This window comes from Bubalus bubalis, chromosome 4, assembly GCF_019923935.1.
Source record: "Bubalus bubalis isolate 160015118507 breed Murrah chromosome 4, NDDB_SH_1, whole genome shotgun sequence".
Lineage (NCBI taxonomy): Eukaryota > Metazoa > Chordata > Mammalia > Artiodactyla > Bovidae > Bubalus > Bubalus bubalis.
The window spans coordinates 82,979,308-83,001,854 of NC_059160.1; the positions used below are offsets into that span (position 1 = coordinate 82,979,308).

Consider the following 22,547-nt stretch of genomic DNA (forward strand, 5'->3'; position numbering starts at 1 on the left):
TGACAATATACAACCTTGACGTACTCCTTTTCCTATTTGGAACAAGTCTGCTGTTCCATGTCCAGTTCTAACTGTTGCTCACTTCTTGGCAAATAGATGGGGAAAAACTGGCAACAGTGACAAACTTTATTTTCTTGGGCTCCAATATCACTGCAGATGGTGACTGCAGCCATGAAATTAAAAGATGCTTACTCCTTGGAAGAAAAGCTGTGACAAACCTCGACAGTGATTAAAAAGCAGAGACATCATTTTGCAGAAAAGGTCTGTTTAGTCAAAGCTATGGTTTTTCCAGTACTCATATAGGGATGTGGGAGTTGGACCATAAAGAAGTCTGAGTGTCCAAGAATTGATGCTTTTGAATGGTGGTGCTGGAGAAGACTCTTGAGAGTCCCTTGGACAACAAGGAGATCAAACCAGTCAATCTTAAAGGAAATCAACCCTAAGTATTCATTAGAAGGACTGATGCTGAAGTGGAAGCTCCAAAAATTTGGCCATCTGATGGGAAGCGATGACTCATCAGAAAAGACCCTGATGCTGGGAAAAATTGAAGGCAGGAGAAGAAGGGGGCGACAGGGGATGAGATGGTTGGATGGCATCACCAACTCCATAGACATGAGTTTGAGCAAACCCTGTGAGATAGTGAAGGACAGAGAAGCCTGATGTGCTGCAGTCAATGGGTTCTCAAAGAGTCAGACTCGACTTAGTGACTGAACCACAACTACAACAAAAGCTTTTTAAAATGTTGATTCTGATTTCTTGTTTTTTTCTCTGGACCAAAGTTCTCCATTTTCTGAGTGCCTAGATCATCTCAGTGCTGTGAGCTAGCAACCCGACTTTTAGTAATAAGCATCTAAATGACCTCCTTGTGTTCGTTTTCTCCCCTTCCAAATACCCTTTGTCTTGCATCTGGATCAATTTCTCTAAAGTGGCATTTTTCATGAAATGTGACTCCAGGACTTTCTGTAACAGAACCAGTTGGATCCCATATCAGATCTAACTAGGCATAACTTCTCAGAGTGAAATCCTCAAATCTGCAGGTTTAACAGTCATCACTAGGGTTCTCATGTACCCTAAAATTTGAGAACTACTATTATTGAGAACTATTATTGAAATTAAAGATTGAGGGCAGGAGGAGAAGGGGATGACAAAGGATGAGATAGTTGAATGGCATCACCGACTCAGTGGACATGAATTTGAGCAAACTCCGGAAGATGGTGAAGGACAGGGAAGTCGGGCATGCTGCAATCCATGGGATCACAAAGAGTCGGACACAACTTAGAGACTGAACAAAGCAGTGTCCAAATCAGGTTAATTTTTCTTAAAATATTTTTAATGGTCTCATTGATTATTGAATAAAATTTCTAATTTCTTAACCTGGCATTTAACTTCTTTCATTTTCTGATTCCCATGCCTTTTTCTTGCTGGTTCACACACCTAGAAGGAGGAAATCTGACATAATAAAAATGATAATAAGAACTGTCATTACTGAGGACATGCTGATATCTCATGTAATGTATTGAAATATCGCTATTCATGGGCAATAATTTAACTCATCTCATTATCTTTTAACCCTTTGAAGTAGGTGTTATTTCCTCCATTTTACAGATGACAAATCTGAATCTCAGCAAAGGAGACAGGTTTATAAGTGTGATAGATTCAAAAGTTCATGTTATTTTGTCCCCCATGTTTCCAACTCTGGAAAATCACTTGAATTTGTTTTATAAAAAGTTCACTTTCAAATAATTGTTAATACTGCAAATGATTGTCATGGGCCTTCTCCTTTTTTGTTACCCCCAAATACAGCAATTTCTAGTGCATGCAATGAAAACTTGACATATATACTAGACAAAAGTAACAGTTGTGCCTCATTGATGAAGCATAGTGTTTTTATTCTCATTTTACTTTGTAAAGTTCTATTAAATCTTATTTATCATGTTCTATAACTCAGAATAACTCTCCAGACTAGCTGCAATAAGTTGCTGTGTACTACAAATTACACAGGCCATAAATCCATAGTAAAAATTTAAAACCATCTGTGTTGTTTGTCTAGTATAAAATGTATTTATTTGGACATTTCATGTACATTCTGTTGTCACAGTATCTCCACTAATCATAAAGAGCTGTTGACGAATTTGAAGTAATATTTAGTGTTGTTTACAAAAGACATTACTGGGAAAAAATGTAAAAACTGTCTCAATTTAGTGAGATGAGACTGAATGTGGCCATTTTTTACATTAACACCTTGTAAATGGAGTGTATAAATCAGTCATCAAGTAGCATGTATTAAGAATCCACAAGCATGCAGTGCTGGTCAAACCACAGCGTGACTAGGCAGACACATCTCCAAAATCTCCATTCCTACAATGTAAACTGTGATACTGCAGAGAGCACACAATAACAGTTTTGTCTCAAGGATTCATCCCATTTGTCACAGGGTTAAAGAAAAGAGTCAGGACAATTTACTACAAACAATTACTTATTGTAGGATGCAGAGTTTGGGAGAATCAAGGAATTTTTTTTGCTACTGGTGTAGTATCTCTAGTATTCTTGGAAAATACAGATGACCTGATATTGATTGGATATCATCAGTGTCATGCCAAGAATTTTGAAGGATCAATTGGTGCTCTGTTCTGATTTTCAGAATACATCAAAGACAGCAAGTCAGTCAGTAAGAAAACTTTAATTGTCATCTATAACATCACACAAGAAAAACCAAATCATTTCAAATAAACTAAGAGAAAATATCTTCTCAAGTATTTTAATGACAATTTTGATCAAACAAGTCACAGTCCAATTTGGAATGCCTAAACATCAAAAATTGCAAGTTATATAAAAAATTGCAAGGTATATGTAACATCATAGAGCATATGGGACACAGATGCAAATTAAAATTATTGTAACAATAATAACATAACATTACTACACTATTGCTATGATTTCTGGTTTAAATTTTTCAGTTTTAATTTGAAGGTTTTAATTTCTGGTTTAAATTCAAAGATTTTCCATCTTTGAATCGTTATAGCACAACAAAATGCTTAAAATGTTATACTGCTGCTTGCCATTCTAAGATTCCATTCTTCTGTGTTTCCACAGCATCTTTTCTTATATGAGTCTTTTACCTAATGAAAAAAAGCAAATGGGTTTAAATTTCAGGTTTAATAGTTGAGACACAGTTCATTATTTTCAAACCACAGTGAAAAATTTTCCATGTAAATTTTTTTTAAGACATTTGACGGATACCTTAGATCAGGGCTTTTTCATTCAGACACACATGACATAGCCTTGTGTGGCTATCTGTTCTGTAATAGAATTTATTTGCTCTAGAAATTGAGAAATGTATTAGCTCCAAATTTTCGGTCACTAAACTCAGAAGTTCAAATACGTGAGTTAAAAGAGCATTAAATATTAGAGATTCAATTGTAATTAGAGGATTAGGATTAGAGATTCAACATTAGAGATTCAATCCTATTAAGATTCTTTGTTATCCAAGGTTAGGCTACTGGGACAGGTTATCTGAGCATGAATAGTAACCTTCCTTGGAAGACACCTACTCCCTTGCCTTCTGTTCCAGATCTAGCTATTTTTGTAACTCATTCCTGATAATTAGGAATGTGTCTGTCAAGTCACTGACAGAGATGATCCAGCCCCATCATTCTTTCTTATTCAAAGTAGCAATTTTCTCTGGACACAGATATTGAATTTCATAAACCAATAAAAAAAGGAATTAGAGTCAAAACAATAGCCCTGATTTCTACTTTTCTAACTATGTGCCCTATTGAAGCCAGATACTCTCTTTGTCCCTCTAGCTCCCAGTTCAAAGATGGACATTCATCAGTTCCTCTCTAAATCCTTAGTCTCTCTCTCTTCATTCCCCTTCCCTTCACCCTCCAGTCCTTCTCTCCTTCCTTCCTTCCTCTCTTGTATCAACTCATATTCCATTTACATTTTACATACTTTATAACACTTTCTTAGAAACCACCCATCATTTATAATTTAATAACAAGTTTGTAATAGTCACTTGATTGTATGTAGGTTTAAAAGAAATCTTATACTAAACAGCAAATTCCCAATAAATTGACTTTTCACCCTAAAGGCTATGGGCCATTAACATTCATTTTTGGTCTGAGGCATCATTCTTAAGAGAGAGATCATCCTGGGATTTACCATTTCAGAAAAACAAAATGGAGTTGGAAAGTCATGTTAACATGTGAAAGGAAACCAAAAAACTATTCTATTTGCAATTCTTTCTGTAGATATACGTGTATTTATCCATGAATATAATGACACGGAGACTGACCTTCATGACAGTAGTCATGAAACTGACAGTCAATCTGAGACCTAAGATATCAGAAACTTGACCACTTAATTGAGTCTAACAGGAAGTATACTTAAATCCACACAGACTCAGTTCTAATTCAATATAGACCCCACTGGAAGTTATTCTTTCTTTACAAAATGAATGAAATATTACCATAGCAGCTTGCAAAGTACCAGGAGAGGTCAGTTCTGTTGCTCATGAGTAACCTGTAGCAGTCATTTTGCACTACAAACATCCTTAGGACTGGCCACTGAGAAAGTCTGGAAATAAATTACAAGAAACAAAAGCCTTGATACAGAGAAATGACTTCTTTGCTATAGAACAGAGTAGGACACAAATAAATAGATAATTATTAATAATTTGGAAAATAAAAGACAAGAAATTTGCACAGAACTTGCCCAGAGAATGGGCTTCCCAGGTGGCTTAGTGGTAAAGAATCCGCCTGCCAAGGCAGGAGACTTGGGTTCCATATCTGGGTCAGGAAGATCCTCTGGAGAAGGAAATGGCAACCCACTCCAGTATTCTTGCTTGGAGAATTCCATGGACAGAGGAGCCTGGCATGCTGCAGTCCATGGAGTTGCAAAAGAGTCGGACATGACTTGGCAACAAAACAAGGAGCGTGTGCGTGCATGCTAAGTTGCTTCGGTCATGTCCGACTCTTTGTGACCCCATGGACTTAGCCCACCATGCTCCTCTGTCTATGGGATTCCCCAGGCAAGAATACTGGAGTGGGTTGCCATTTCCTCCTTCAGGGGATATTCCTGACCCAGAGATGGAATCCACGTGTCATGTCTCCTGCATTGGCAGGTGGGTTCTTTACCACTAGCGCCACCTGAGAAGCCCAACGACAAGCATAGCGAATGCAAATTCATTTCAAAACCCTGCTATAGACTATTGATAAGTCATTTTATTTATTTATGACCCAGTAAAGGCATGAACTCTCTCGAGTCAGATGGCCTTTATTTAAATCATTTCTCCACCACTTCTAGTTCTGTGACCGTGGGCAAATGGCTAACTTCTTCAAGTCTCCTTATCTTTAAAATGGAGAAAATAATACATGGTAGTTATAAGAGGTAGTAGCATAGATACTATTAAGTTATTGTATTTTTTAATGTATTTTGAATCCCTCTGATGTACTTCACAGGTTTATTTGGTGAAAAAGCAGAGATCGTCTGAGGCAACACATCACAGATACATGAGCAATGATTGATGGAAATGAATTAATGTACCACATTCAATGTAACTGCACAGCACATTAAACACATCACATACTGTAATGTCATATCTGTAAGTCATTCATAATGTCTGTTATGTTTCCAGATATTAAGGCCTCCTTCTCTGTCTCACTGAGTTTTTAGAGGGATTAAATGGATTCAGGTGTCAAAAGTGCTGAGACATCTAGGCCATGGTGAACACTGGATAAGTACTTGGTAAGTGGACTTACTTTTTATTCTTCACTGTGATTTTAATCATTATTGTATTATTCTTTTTTTCTATATTGTCTTAAAAGAACCTTCAGGATTTTACTATATGAGGATGTTTGGACTGGTTTACGCATTTGACTTCTGAAGTTGTCATTCTAGGAGCCAGAATGGTTATATCATAGGAGTGGTACATCTACTGGAATGTTACTCTAACCAAGCATATTTTCCTCTGGGTGATAAACATATTGCCATTGTATAAAATACCATTTGCCACTAAGACGGTAGCAAATCAGCAGTGTTACTCCTTTGCATGAGGCATTTAGTTGTTCATTCAAAGGAAGCACTTCTTAGGCCCCAAACAAGAGGACCAGATGAAGTACCCATCATTTGTGGACTCTATGCATTTGTGGTATGAAGTGTTATAAAACAAACCAGTTATGTGTAGCTTAACACATTATTCTAGGATTGCTTTAAGTCACACTCTTAGCAGGTTCCTGAAGCAATAAAACAGGTAAAGAAAGACCAGACCTTTAACAAGTGACTTTTGTAGCTGCGAAAGCTACTCCACCCTGAATCAGTGAAAGCAGAGAGGATTGGAAGGAAAAATGGACAAAAGTATGATTGAATCATGGGGCAATCTGGCATATGTAAGAATCCACCTTAACTGAATGGTCTTTAATCATCAGGGGTGGGCAGTTTGTGGGGAGTTTTATGGTGACTGGAGAATGATATTTTGCTTACTTTATTTATGTCTCCAAAGACTTGTCAGAAAATATCATGAAAATGTTAAGACTAGATAAATCTAAAGAAGCTTTTCTTCCAAAGCATAAGCGGTAAATTATCTCATTAGCCTTTCTGAAGAAATGGCAATCTAAGTTCAAAAAAGTTTGCAGATCTGAACACCCTGCATTCTAAATACATGTCTTAGAGACTTACAGGGCATGCTGATATAGTAAGGTTCTGGTAAATTCTGTTGTGAAGAAATTTGATTTTGCTTCACCCAGTGGTTTCCAATCATATTTGGCAGTGGAACTTTTTTGATCATTTAGCGGAGATTTTTATTCTTTCATCATGTTCCATGGAATAGGCTTGGGAAACGCTTTTCAGAAACTGAGCTTCTAGAGTCCACCTATAGTCACTTATAAAACACCAATGTTCATAGCAGCAGGAACTGAATTAAATCTGCCTTGACTACCTGCTCTTCAGTTCAGAAACAATCCCAGGATTTCTTTAATTCCTCAAACCTTTCCTTCTTCCAGCTGCCACCCTTTGTGCCTGGCTTATTTGGCTTTATCCCAAGATGCCACAACTTTTGCCCAGCCCATTTGGAACAAAAACTCGATGTGGGCTTTTGGTTTACAGTTCCATATATAGGGAACTTGGAAATTGCTGCTCTGTCCCAACAAGTAAAAATATGAACAGACCTAAAAGTCAATTCTTCTTGGGTCCATAAGAGAGAAAAGGGCACAAAGCAAATCACTGCCCTGAAGTCTGGAGAGTCGGAAGGCAACTACAGAGTTATCTCTCGGCTTATCAGAGCAGAGACTTGGGAGCAAAAATCTTCTGGAGTATGAAAGCTTGAACCATCACTGATGACCTGCTGGAAGCTCAGTGTGGACAAGGCAGAGAGTTAAAAATTACAGGGGAACCCAGTCAGAGAGAGGCTGCCACACAACTGTGAGATTTACTTCTAGGAGAAGGCAATGGCACCCCACTCCAGTACTCTTGCCTGGCAAATCCCATGGACGGAGGAGCCTGGTAGGCTGCAGTCCATGGGGTCTCGAAGAGTTGGACACGACTGAGTGACTTCACTTTCAATATTCACTTTCAACTTTCATGCATTGGAGAAGGAAATGGCAACCCACTCCAGTGTTCTTGCCTGGAGAATCCCAGGGACAGGGGAGCCTGGTGGGCTGCCGTCTATGGGGTCGCAGAGTTGGACGCGACTGAAGCGACTTAGCAGACTTAGCAGCAGCAGCAGCTTGACCTGATTCCCGTAATATCAAAGAGGAGTTGCCTCCAGCTTCTGGCAGAGAAAGGGGAAGAGACCCTTTTTAAACATGCCAGAGCATTCTGTTGTTTTTAACAAAGCCTGCCCTCAGGGAAAACCAGTTAACCAGAGTTTAACTTGCTGGAGTATTATCAGAACCTGAGTGACCTGGGGAGGGGAAACACCCAACTTCAGCCCACTCTAGCTATCCTCCTCTCCTACCTAGAGGGAGAAAGAAAAAAAAAACAAGAAATAACTTGTGAAGTTTACATTCCAGGAGCATGGAAAAAAGCATACTAAAAAGACTGAGACCTAACCCTAAGACTATAGAATGCTTCCCCACCTCCTGTGAAAGACAGTGTTAGCAGAATGAACAGACAAGCCATAGACTGGGAGAAAATATTACAAAAGACATCTGATAAAATATTGTTATTCAAAATATACAAAAAACTTAAAACTCGCTAAAGAAAAAAACAACTCAATTTAATAAAAGGCCCAAAGCCCTTAACCCATACTTCACCAAAGAATATACACAACTGATAAATAAGCATGTGAAAAGAGGTTCCACATCATATGTAATCAAGGAAATGCAAGTCAGAACAATGAGATACCACTGTGCTCCTATTAGATAAACTAAATCCTAAACATTGACAGGATGAGATGAGATGGTTGGAGGGCATCACCAACTCAATGGACATGAGTTTGAGTAAACTCCAGAGTTGGTGATGGACAGGGAGGCCTGGCATGCTGCAGTGCATGGGTCGAAAAGAGTCAGACACGACTGAGCCCCTAACTGAAACTGAAACTGAGGAACCAGAGATCATATTGCCAAAATCCACTGGATCATAGAAAAAGCAAGAGAGTTTCAGAAAAACTTTTGCTTTATTGACTACGCCAAAGCCTTTGACTATGTGGATCACTACAAACTGTGGAAAATTCTTCAAGGGATGGGAATACGGGACCAGCTGACCTGGCTCCTGAGAAATCTGTACACAGGTCAAGAAGCAACAGTTAGAACTGGACATGAAACAACAGACTGGTTCCAAATAGGGAAAGGAGTACATCAAAGCTGTATATTTTCACCCTGCTCATTTAACTTATTGGCAGAGTACATCGTGTGAAATGCCAGGCTGGATGAAGTACAGCTAGAATCAAGATTGCCTGGAGAAATATCAATAACTTCAGATATGCAGATGACATCACCCTTATGGCAGAAAGTGAAGAAGAACTAAAGTGCCTCTTGAAGTGAAAGAGGAGAGTGAAAAAGTTGGCTTAAAACTCAACATTCCGAAAACTAAGATCATATCATCTGGTCCCATCACTTCATGGCAAATAGATGGGTAAACAATGGATATGGTGAGAGACTTTTTTTGGGGGGGCTCCCAAATCACTGCAGAAGGTGACTGCAGCCATGAAATTAAAAGACGCTTACTCCTGGAAGAAAAGCTATGACCTACCTAGACAGCATATTAAAAAGCAGAGACATTACTTTGCCAACAAAGGCCCATGTAGTCAAAGCTATGGTTTTTCCAGTAGTCATGTATGGATGTGAGAGTTGTATTATAAAGAAAGCTGAGCACTGAAGAATTGAACTGTGGTGCTTTTGAACTGTGGTGTTGGAAAAGACTCTTGAGAGTCTGTAGGACTGCAAGGAGATCAAACTAGTCCATCCTAAAGGAAGTCAGTCCTGAATATTCATTGGAAGGACTGATGCTGAAGATGACACTCCAAAACTTTGACCATCTGATGTGAAGAACTGACTCACTGGAAAAGATCCTGATGCTGGGAAAGATTAAAGGTAGGAGGAAAAGGGGATGACAGAGGATGAGATGGTTGGATGGCATCACTGACACAATGGACATGACTTCCATGAGTAGGAAGCCTACTTCCTTGAGTAGGCTCTGGGAGTTGGTGATGGACAGGGAGGCCTGGAGTTCTGCAGTCCATGGGGTCACACAGAGTCAGACATAACTGAGTGACTGAACTGAACTGAACTGAACTGAATGCTGGTGGGGATGTGGAGCAACTGGAAATCTCATACAAAAATGGGAATGCAGTTGGTAGAGCCAACTTTGAAAGACAAGTGAACATTTCTTATTTAAGCTTATTCTTACCAAATGATCTAGCAATCATGTTCCTTGATATTTGCCCAAAGGAAGAAAAAGCTTAAGTCCATACAAAATCCTGCACATGGATGTTTACAGCAGTTTCATTTATAATTACCCAAACTTGGAAACAACCAAAATGTCCTTCAGTAGGAGAATAGATAAATGAACTGTGGTACATCCAGACAATGAAATATTATTCAGAGGTAAAAAGAAATGAACTATCAGTCCATGAAAAGATGTGGAAGAGACTTAAATGAATATTACTAAGTAAAAGATGCCAACAAGAGAAAAATGCCAACCTTGAGAAAAACTATCAGCATTGGGTGATTATAAAGTGTCAAGGTAGGTTCATCCTTGGTTAAAAAAAAAAATGTACTATTCCAATAAATGATGTTGATTATGGTGGAGGCTATTAAGTATGGGGACAGTGGAATCTTTGACTTCCTTCTCAATTTTGTTAGGGCTTCCCTGTAGCTCAGTTGGTAAAGAATCTGCCTGCCGGAGACCCCGGATTGAGTTGGGAAGATCCCCTGGAGAAGGGAAAAGCTACCACTCCAGTATTCTGGCCTAGAGAATTCCATGGGCTGTATAGTCCATGGGGTTGCAAAAAGTTGGACACGACTGAGCCACTTTCACTTTTCTCAATTTTGTTGCAAATCTAAACTGCTGTTAAAAAAAAAATAAAGTCACTACTAATAATAAAAAATAAAATGACTTCAAAGTACTTTTGAAGTATAATTTGATTAATGAGAAATTTGCTGTCAGTCTTGTTATGGGCCTTTTATGGTCACCTGCCTTTTCTCTTTGATAGCTCTGCAGACAGTCTCCTCATGCTTGATGTTCTTAAATTTCCTTTGGATGTATATTTGTTTAGATTTTATTCATTCTACCCTGCTCTTAATGTATTATTTCTGCTTGATGATTTTTCTTCTTCCAGTTCTGGAAATTCTCAGCCATTATCTTTTTGACAGCTTCTTCACAATTTCCATCATTTTTAGTTCTGGGACTTTTATTAGAAGTATACTGGAGCCTTTTCATCTAGCTATCATTTCTCCCATTTCCTTGTTTTTCTTGTTATCTCCCTGTGCTTCATGTTGGCGGAATTTTAAATACTATCATATTTTTTTCTGCAAGTAGGTCCAGTCTAAAATTCCGATCTATTGAGCTCTTCAACCTAAAACCTGTATTTTTTATTTCAAGAATTTCTAACTGGTTACTTTTTACCTTAATTTATAGCTATCTACAGTATTTCATAATTCATTTTTATGGTTATTTTCATTACCTGTTTGATGATTAACATATGTTTAAGCCATTTTAAGATTCTATATTGCTTGCATTTCTGTCACAAGTGAATGACTCCTTTTTGTCAATTTCGTTCCTCCTCTTCCTTAATGCTACCTTTTCTGTATGTGATTGAAAAATTCAAGTTTGATTTCATAATTGGTGGAAACTACTTACCATTCCCTTCCTCCTCATCTCCTCTTATGGCCATTAGTGGCTTCTGTCCCAAGGCAACACTGGAGAAGTTGCAAGGTTAGTCACTGAATCAGCAGGTGGTTTGGCCCAGGTGCTGCTTGCTTAGCTGCTGCTTTCTTCAACAGCTTTCAGAAGCCCCAGCCCCAGGCAATAGTCACAGAATTCTCTGATCTCTTTTCAAGGATAGGAAAGAGATATCCTATCCATATCCCCAGGTTTCCGTCATGAACTTTTATCCATTTTCCCAGTATATGGTGCTTTCTATCCTTGTTACCCTGTAAGAATCCATCTCCAAGGCTCTTTTAGACTAGGTCCAAAGCCCATAACATCATCCTTCATGCAGCTTATATGTTGTGTTTCTGGCTTAAAGCGATTTTAGCTTAAAGATACACCTATAACTTTTGTTTTGGTTCTAATAATTTATTTATCATTGTTATATGGTTAGGTTTGGATGTATAGATTTTTAAAGCCTAAATTCATAGTACTACCATGGCCAGAAATCTTTGAAAAAAAATTATGTAAACTCTATTTAAGTATAGGAAATGCTATTGCCCAAAACTGAGGTGTTCAGTAATCCAAGTGTTATAAATAACTATCAGGAACCACTGGTTGTTAATGTTAGGTTTACAATGGATGACAGAAGAAGATACCTATAAAAATAATAAATTTTTTTCTTTGTAACAATTTAGGAAAAGTCAAAGTTGTTGATCTTTACTTTTTTATTTGGTCATCATGTGGCATATACTATGAATATTTACATACTTTTATTTTTTTTATTTTTTTTTTACATACTTTTAATATCATGATGTTCTCTATGTCACCAGACCTAATCTTTAATCAAGTTTTTAATGTTAAGAGTTTCTAAATATGTTGTTTGAATATATCCAAGATAACATAAAAATCACTTCTCATAAGGACAGAAAAAAGATTTCTCAAGAAACAGTCAGTTATGAGTGAGAAAATCAGTGAAAAAATTATAATATGCATGAATTCCTTGAGTAGTTGTTCTTCTGACATTTCATCATTGTAAAGCGGTATTGTCGACTAAAACAAAGGTGTACAACTTGAGAGTTGTGAGATAAGTTTTATTTGGGGAGGACTGCAGCCCAGGAGGCAGTATCTCAGATAGCTCTGTGAGATTGTTTCAAAGCAGCAGTGGGGGAAAGTTAATATATAAGGTTTTGGTGAAGGGGGAGTTCAATACCATGAAGCACTCATTTTACAAAATGGTTTTTGTTAGTCATGAGGATCTGATGTCACCTAAAAACATCCAACTATCTGAAGACCTGTCCCACCAGATTCCCTGGAACACAGAGTGCCTCACTCCACCCTGAACTTCCACGGGGCTTGTTGAAGGTCAACAGCAATAGCAGCTTGGGGTTCAATCTCCATAGAGTGAAGTGAAGTCACTCAGTCATGTCCAACTCTTTGCGACCCCATGGACTATAGCCTACCAGACTCCTCTGTCCATGGGATTTTCCAGGCAAGAATACTGGAGTGGGGTGCTGCAGATGGCAAATACCTTTGTTGTTCAGTCCTTGGCAATGCTCTTGGTAAGTGCCAATTTGTAGCTGACAGTATGAAAAGGTATGATCTGAGGTTATTGATATTTCTCCCGGCAATCTTGATTCCAGCTTGTGCTTCCTCCAGCCCAGCGTCTCTCATGATGTACTCTGCATATAAGTTAAATAAGCAGGGTGACAATATACAGCCTTGATGTACTCCTTTTCCTATTTGGAACCAGTCTGTTGTTCCATGTCCAGTTCTAACTGTTGCACTGGAAACAGTGTCAGACTTTATTTTTTTGAGCTCCTAAATCACTGCAGATGGTGACTGCAGCCATGAAATTAAAGGACGCTTACTCCTTGGAAGAAAAGTTATGACCAACCTAGATAGCATATTCAAAAGCAGAGACATTACTTTGCCAACAAAGGTCTGTTTAGTCAAGGCTATGGTTTTTCCAGTGGTCATGTAAGGATGTGAGAATTGAACTGTGAAGAAATCTGAGCACCGAAGAATTGATGCTTTTGAACTGTGGTGCTGGAGAAGACTCTTGAGAGTCCCTTGGACTGCAAGGAGATCCAACCAGTCCATTCTAAAGGAGATCAGCCCTGGGTGTTCTTTGGAAGGAATGATGCTAAAGCTGAAACTCCAGTACTTTGGCCACCTCATGTGAAGAGTTGACTCATTGGAAAAGATTCTGATGCTGGGTGGGATTGGGGGTAGGAGGAGAAGGGGACAACAGAGGATGAGATGGCTGGATGGTATCACTGACTCGATGGACGTGAGTCTGAGTGAACTCCGGGAGTTGGTGATGGACAGGGAGGCCTGGCGTTCTGCGATTCATGGGGTCGCAAAGAGTTGGACACGACTGAGCGACTGAACCAAACTGAACTGAAAAGTATGATAGAAGGACAACATAATCAGAATGCAATAACTGGTGACCTAAGGAAAGGGTTTTAGAAATTAATCTTCTAATTTCCAGGGAGGTAGGTGACAGAAAAGTTCAAGTTGCATATATGGTTACCTAAGTAAAGGTGTATGATTATCCTTAAAAAGGAATCCTCAAAAAATAGTCTGAGAAGTCCATATTTCATTAATTGGAAGAGCCTGCCAAAAGTGGTTATGGGAATTTTTGGCTCCCTTGATAACTGCTGAAGCTATGTCTGTTTATGTATAATGTATGTGTCATTGTTCTTGCATAGTGAGCAATTGGTTTCTCAATGCCATCTGGCATTTTTTTTTGGCTAAACACAGATGCAGCACCATAAGGCAAAATACCAGCAGTAAGAAGTAATAGTTGATATTTATCATAATGTACTAGCACAGAACCAGAAGCCAGTAACTGCTTAATGTCCCCAAAAATCTGTCTTAGTGTTTATTGTTTTTGTTTCACTTTTGCTTTGTCTTCTTTTTGGCATCAGTAGACAATGAAGTAGTTCAGCAATGATTGGATTTTGAGTAGAAAAAGATGGCAGAATTTACTGGGCCTGCCTTTGTTTTTGGAATAAGCACACTTTTTAAATAGGGTTAATTAATGGATACTGCCATCTAAAACATGCTTTTGGAAAATTTAATTCCCTTTGTTATCACATAGCCAAGAACTGGCTATTGGCATCACAGATACAATGATGAATAACATGGACATGAAAACCTTCATGTGTGGCATCCAATCAAATATCCTGAAGTCATTTTTGGTAATGACCTGCAGCTGACAGCATGGTCAAGATATTTTTATTTTTTAATATTTTTTGGCCGCACCATCCAGCATGTTGGATCTTAGTTCCCCGACCAGGGATTGAAACTGCACCCCCAGCACTGGAAGTGTGGAGTCTTAAACACTGGACCACCAGGGAAGTCTCAAGACATTTTTAAAAATATAGCATCATAATTGAAGTTTCAAGGGAGCAGAAACTCATTTTCATCTTCCAGAGTCTTTTGAAACTGTGTACTGAAAGAACTTAGGTTATTGCTTTTATTATGGAAGATAATGAGTAGATGTAATTATATATCAAAAAAACAGTTTTAAATACATTTGACCATATAACATTTATTTTTCTCCTGAAAAAATGACACCACGCTGATGGTAGACAGGTACAGAAGATGAAGCTATTTGACCGTCTCGTTCCCTAGACATATGTGTTCTCACAGGCACACCTTTCTGTGAGGTTTTTGCGTTGACAGCAGTCCACAGCCCTCCAGATATGTGGAAATGCTTAGAGAACATTTTTTTTTAAATTAAAATCAGAAGCCTTTTCTACAGTATTTTTCCTATGGAAAAAGGTAAACTTATAATCTTGAAGTGGTTAGAACTAGATAAAAAGACAGCTGTAATCTTTAGTTCCCCAAAGAATATCTTGAAATATGTGTAAAAAAATCCCTATATATATTTATACTCTTCTACTGATATAAATAGCTTGACGACAAATTATATCAGTAGAAGCATCTTTTTAAAATATCCCTCTAAGAGACGACGAGTTATACCTGATTGTTCTATTCTCCTCATTTTCTTCAGATTGAAATCTTTTGTATCTAATTCATAGTCTTCCTGTGTGATACTCCAGTTACATCAAGATCCAAGGAGATATAGCAACCATGCAAAAATTACATATCATCCCCAAACTTCACCATTTTCTGGGCTCCTTAGACGGAGATCTGCTCTGTCCAATGTAGTCACTATAATCACATATGGCTACTGATCATTAGAAATGTGGCTAGCTCTAATTGAGAATTGCAAAGTGTAAAATACACTCCTGATTGGGAAAGACTTAGTATGAAAAAGTGAATGCTACATATATATAGTTATATATTGATCATGAAAAGCGAAAGTGTTAGATGCTAAATTGTATCTGACTCTTTGTGACCCATGGACTGTAGCCTGCCAGGCTCCTCTGTCCACGGAATTCTCCAGGCAAGAACACTGGCATGGGTTACCATTCCATTCTCCAAGGGATCTTCCTAACCTAGGGATTGAATCTGGATCTCCTGCATTGCAGGCAGATTATTTTACTGTCTGAGACACCACGGAAGCCCATACATTGATTATGTGTTGAAACAATAAAATGTTAAATGTTGGGCTAGTTAAAATATATTATTAAATTTAACCTGTTTATTCCTATTTTTTAAAAAGTAGCTACTTGAAAATTTAAAATTAAATGTGTTAACATTTTTATGGGTAAAAATGTACATCGATGTTTTTACGGGTTAAATTTGTTCTTGTGGGTTAACAGCTGATGTTGAAGCTGAAGCTCCAATACTTTGGCCACCTGATGTGAAGAACTGACTCATTGGAAGAGACCCTGATGCTGGGAAAGATTGAAGGCAGGAGAAGGGGATGGCAGAGGATGAGATGGCTGGATGGCATCACTGACTTGATGGACATGTGTTTGAGCAAGCTCTTGAAATTGGTGATGGACAGCAAAGCCTGGCGTGCTGCAGTCCATGTGGTTGCAAAGAGTCGGACACAACTGAGTGACTGCACTGAACTGACTATTCTAGACAACTACTATATGATTAAAAGTACATATGAGCAGGAAGCAATCTAAATGTCCATCAACAGATGAATGGATAAAGAAGATGTGGTATACATACACAAGGGACCATTACTTAGCCATAAAAATAATGAAATAATGCCACTTGTAGCAATACAGATGGATCTAGAACTTATCATAATAAGTGAAGTAAGTCAGACAGAGAGAGACAAATATCATATGATATCACTTACATGTGGAATCTAATAAAAATGATACAAATGAACTTATTTACAAAACAGAAATAGACTCACAGATAAAACAAATCTGTGATTACCAAAGGTGATGGGGCAGTAGGGGGTGGGGATAAATTAGGAGATTGGGATTAACATATACACACTATATATATTTAATTGGATATATAAAATAGGTAACAATAAAGTGAAGTCGCTCAGTTGTGTCCGATTCTTTGCGACCCCATGGACAGTAACCTATCAGGCTCCGTGGTCCATGGGATTTTCCAGGCAAGAATACTGGAGTGGGCTGCCATTTCCTTCTCCAAGGTAACAATAAGGACCTACCATATAGCACAGGAGACTATACTCAATATCTTGTAATAATCTATAATGGAAAAGAGTCTGAATTATTGTTATATGAATTATTTTGCAGTACAATTATTTTACACTTGAACACAGCATTGTAAATTAACTATATTCCAATTTTAAAAAGTAGTAACAATTTAAAAAAAAAATTAAGTAAAAAAAAGAATGTATGTGTGTGTTATACACATTTCACTTTCGTCTCCTAAGCCTATTCTGAGCTCATAGTCTTAGTTTTTTACTTTCTCTTAATTCTCTTTATTTCTCTACTCTTCCTTATCAGTAATCTTGATGCTTCCTTTTCACTCAGCTTAAACCTGGGAATGATCTGACTTCCACCTTCTCCAGCTCTCCATTCCCATGTGATGTTATCTTTTCACCATGTGCACATCACAAAATCTGACTTTAAATCAATGCTATACTTCTTTTTTTGCTATATGCAGACATAGAAGACAGCAATAACTATGCAAATTTGTACTCCTGCAAATTCAGAGCACAAACACGAAACTCCTCATTGCCGCCTGGCAATCGGGTAACTTGTGTCTGGTCAGCAATCTTTTTCATTCCTCTCAATAACAACTGACTCTCTACAGTTGCATTCATTGTGTTCATTTACTTATTTATTATTTCCTTTTTTTCCCTCACCAAGGTTTTATTGAATTGTCCTTTTTATACGAAGAGCAGGAAATAAAAAGATGAAAAAAAAAAAGCATAGTCCCTTATTTCAATGAATATATAATCTCATACAGTATTTGTAAAGCAATTGGAATAGTTTCAAGTTCATAGGAAGAACAACAAAAGTGCTTGTTAAAATAACATAGTGCACACAATATAATCATTACCATAAATCAGAAGAAGGAGGAACTTAATAAGGATGAGATAAATAATGTCAATCTGAGCCTTCTTGGAGTATGTGGTGTTGTCAACTTTCCAGGTGGAATGGCTGTTACTAAGCAGTTATAAAAATGATACTAGATTGGATTTAAGATTAAAAATACCAGAATCTTCAAAGTTTAAATCATGATTAAATATTTGATAAAATCATCAAGAAACAGTGAAAATGAGAAGAGAATCAAAGGAAAAGTTTGCAGGATATTAAGAAGCCAGTACAAAGAAAGGGGTTTCCAAAGGAAACAATAATAAATATACCCAAAAAGATGGGTCAGAAAACTAAGAGATGACCTCCACAGAACTGGCTCCTTCCCACCAACAAAGGCTTAAGTCAGAAGTGCCCTCTTCAAGGAGGTCTTCTCACATCATCAAAATAATACACGCACTTCCTCAGTCACTTTATATTCCATGTTCTGGTTTTATTTTCTTCATAGCACTCCCTACTTTTGAAATTATCATGTTATTGACTTTTTATTTACAGTCTGTCCCTTCTAGCTGCAAGGTAAGCTCTTTGAAGGCAAGAATGCTGCTTATTTCATTAACCAATGTCTTCCCAGTGTCTCTTGGGAGACACTAGCAGAATATGTATGAAATTAATGACAAAATAATGAAGAAAATGGGAGGAAAGGAGGAAGCAAGAAAAAGAAAGCAAACCAAATGGAACAGCCATTACTTGACAGAGCTATTGTTGCCAAGAGAGGTCACAGCTCTAGCATGGCAAATACTTCAATTTTTGAAAGAAGACAGAAATCCAGTTATTTACCATATTTCACTGTTTCTAAAATATTTTTTCATACTTCAACAACTCTTAAATTAGGATGTGTCTCCAGTGATTGGTATCTTAGAGTCAATGAAATTAAGGATGTGGAAGTTTCTATTTTAAAATCACAGAACATTGTTTGGGTGAAGAAAAACCCTGTGTTGCCTAGAGTTATCTGTTTCCTGTTGTCTTACTTCATCCTCCAGTGGTTTTCTATTTTATTTCTCCTCACAAAGAAAATGGACACATGAACATGGGGCATAGTAGTCAAGTCATTATCATAGTAGTTTACTTAAGGATGGTATTAAGCAAAAAACAAAACAATATCTCATTATTCTTCACTTCTAGGCAGTGTAGAGTGTGTGCCAAATGCCATGTAATTGCACATAAGCAGATGCTTGGTCTTTGACTTTAGTTCTCAAATCATGGAGGAGAATATGAAGAATAAATTAAAAAAAGAAGGAAAGTATCACCAAGGTGTTTTTGTCTGGCATTCACATCTTCCACTGATGAATACATTTCTAGTTTACTGTCAGTCTATTTTTCTTTGATTATTGTGTAAACCATTTCTTTATAACTTTTACCATATGTTTGAAAGTGAAAGTCACTCAGTTCTATCTGACTCTTTTTAACCCCATGGACTATAGAGTCCCCTGAATTCTTCAGGCCAGAATACTGGAGTAGGTAGCCATTCCCTTCTCCAGGGTATCTTCCCAACCCAGGGACTGAACCCAGATCTCACACATTGCAGGTGGATTCTTTACAAACTGAACCACCAAGGAAACCCAAGAATACTGGAGTGGGTAGCCTATCCCTTCTCCAGGTGATCTTCCCGACCCAGGAATTGAATCGGGGTCTCCTGCATTGCAGGTGGATTCTTTGCCAGCTGAGCTGCCAGGGAAGCCCCCTTACCATATGGTTAAAACTATACATATGAAAATATATACAAATAAATTCCTCTATGCTAAAAAAGCAAATGGGAGAAAGAGTTAAAATGTGCTTTAGAAGTTCCAAGATATAAGGGGAAGAATGCAAAGTCTACATGATTCTCATTTCACTTAGGAGAAGGGAGCCCAAGAAATATAATTTTCTATAAGAGGAAAGCACTGTTGTTTCTTCCTTGCCTCTCCCCCTTTCATACTGAGGTCTATTTTTAGTAGGAAATAGGACTTGAGCTTTAGCTGATGTACTGTGCTTAGAAAAGAAATACAAAGTGCATGTTATTACCTTTTTAAAATACAGCTTAAAAACAGCTTCATATTTCTACTTATTATGAAAGAATGTACTTCTGTCATTTTGATCTCATGATGTGTTTAATAAAAAGCATGTAGAAATAAATGGTAGTGTTGGGTTCATTGGTGACATAAGTCAATTTATAAACTCCAGGTTATATTTAATGAGTATTTTACATGTTGCAAATAGCACTCTGAGAACAGTTCAAACATTGCTGCTTTTTATTTCATCACATTAATGTCAACAATAATCTTTGATGTACTAAAATGTTAAATCACCTCTAAGGCCTTAGCTTATAGTAGAACCATCTAGAAATCCCATTTGCATATAGAAGTTAGGCAAATAAATCTGAGAATGACTTTTGACTAGCAACCTTTCCTTTCTAAATTACAAAATGCAGAATAATATAAAAGGATTAAAATGCAGTTTAGTATATACATTTTAAACATGAATAGCTTTCTTTAGGAATTAGAATGTTAAGGAAGGAAATTTTATGCTATAAAAAAGAATGCTACTTTTTAAATAATTGTATTTTAAGTAGTACTTTAACATAAATGTGGAGCTTGACATAGGATTGAATATTTCAGTTGGTAAATTTATGTGTGCTCTCTAAATTTATGGTGTCTACAGACAATGAAATTTCACAGATAAGTAGGAACTATATTATATGGCAAAGAGAAAATTAGACAAGATTAGGACTTTAGGTAATTGAATGTAATAGTCTATGAAACAGGCTCAGATTACAGAATTTGGAGTAAATTATGTCTGAATTCAAAGTTCATCTTTGCTATTCCCTTGATGTGTGACCTTCAACAATACCTTTCACCTGTCTCAGATTTGTCTTTCTCATCTGCAAAAGGCAGATAATATTATTTTATTTTTAGGGTTATTATAAGGATAAATGAAACAACAGTATGTTCTCATGGTACCTGGTTAGCACACAGTAAACTTAATTGCTTATACTGCTTCCTTTTTTGTGAAAGATGAATAGAGTATAGGATTCTATTTTGAGAAATTCAGATTCTGAAGGGGAAAAGATGTAAATACATAATTATGGGAAAATATACAGAAGTATGAATAACGTAAGGGGGCATTAGAGGAACACAGTCAATCTCAAGTGCCATTTTTATTAGAGTCTTAAATGAGTAGTTTGCCCAATACCTAAGAAAAGGTGAAGGTACTCATGGGGATTGAAGGGAAGTAGGGGGATAATTTTCCAACAGGACAATATGAGGGGTTACACTCAGGTCTTACATAAAAGGTATGTGGTTCAGAAATATTGGAGCATCCTGAGGTTAACCATTTTTAGACCCTATTATTAAGTAATATATTTCTTTTACTAAGTAGTACTGTAGGAATCACTGTTTCAGTTAAGTCAGCAGATATCTATTGAGTATCTACTATGTACAGGCTAGGTTAGTGGAATACAGTGGCGAGGAAAATATGCACTTCTTACACTTGGGAACCTGAAAATATAGTAGGGGAGATCGATATTAATTTGGTTCAAACAATTTTAACATATTCAAAGGAGAAGCGCTTGTTTGCTAGGAAAATCAGAGTTTTATTTTGATATGATATTTGGACATTATTTGTATATTCAGCCTCTCACAACTATGCTTTTTCAAAACTATAAATAAACCAAAACAGGTATCAGCTATGAATGGACTGAAATAAATGAACACAATACAGTAGACCTTTGCTTGAACATGCAGGGTTTTTTTAATGTTAAGCAGCTCACAAATTCAAAACATCAGGAAGCAAGGAAATCCACTGAGTCCCACTAGTTCTATATTGAAAAGACAGAGTGAATACTTTAACATATGGAACTTTGCACCCAAAAAAGCAAAAATGTTTACAGCAAAAATCCTTTACATTTTTCTTCTACCTATTCTGTTACTGATAAATTGGTTTACTAATGAAAATTGAAGGAAAATTTCTTTATTACATTGTTGTTGTTCAGTTGCTGTCCTATCTGATTCTCTGCAACCCCATGGACTGTAGCACATCAGGCACCCCCGTACTTCGCTATCTCCCAGAGTTTGCTCAAATTCCTGTCCACTGAGTCAGTGATGCTATCTAATAATCTCATCCTCTGCAGCCCCCTTCTCCTTTTGCCTTCAGTTTTCTCACCAGGGTTTTTTTCCAATGAGTCAGCTCTTTGCATCACGTAGTCGAAGTATTGGTCCTTCAACTTCGGTATCAATGAATATTAATTCCAATGAATATTCAGGGTTGATTTATTTTACAATTTATTGGTTTGATCTCTTGGCAGTCCAAGGGACTCAGGAGTCTTATCCAGCACCACAATTAAAGGCATCAATTCTTCGGCACCCAGCCTTCTTTTTTTTTTAATTTAAATTTATTTTTAATTGGAGGCTAATTACTTTACAATATTGTATTGTTTCTGCCACACATCAACATGAATCCACCATGGGCATACACGTGTTCCCCATCCTGAACCCCCACTCCCACCTCCATCCCCGTCATCCCTCTGGGTCATCCCAGTGCACCAGCCCCAAGGATCCTGTATCAAACCTGGACTGGCGATCCGTTTCTTATATGATATTATACATGTTTCCATGCCATTCCCCCAAATCATCCCACCCTCTCCCTCTCCCACAGAGTCCATAAGACTGTTCTATACATCTGTGTCTCTTTTGCTGTCTCGTATACAGGGTTATCATTACCATCTTTCTAAATTCCATATGTATGTGTTAGTATACTGTATTGGTGTTTTTCTTTCTGGCTTACTTCACTCTGTATAATAGGCTCCAGTTT

At 37.4% G+C, this 22,547-nt stretch overlaps 1 long non-coding RNA gene across 1 annotated transcript in view; it reads right to left on the reverse strand.

The window, feature by feature from the left end:
* Window positions 1–2,665: 2,665 nt before the first annotated feature.
* Window positions 2,666–22,547, reverse strand: part of LOC112584579 — a 123,471-nt gene continuing 103,589 nt past the window's right edge. The window contains exons 3-4 of the long non-coding RNA XR_003108872.3: window positions 4,472–4,578; window positions 2,666–3,119 (exon numbers count right to left, since the gene is read on the reverse strand). This is a non-coding gene — a long non-coding RNA (uncharacterized LOC112584579). The remainder of the gene's footprint in view (window positions 3,120–4,471; window positions 4,579–22,547) is intronic.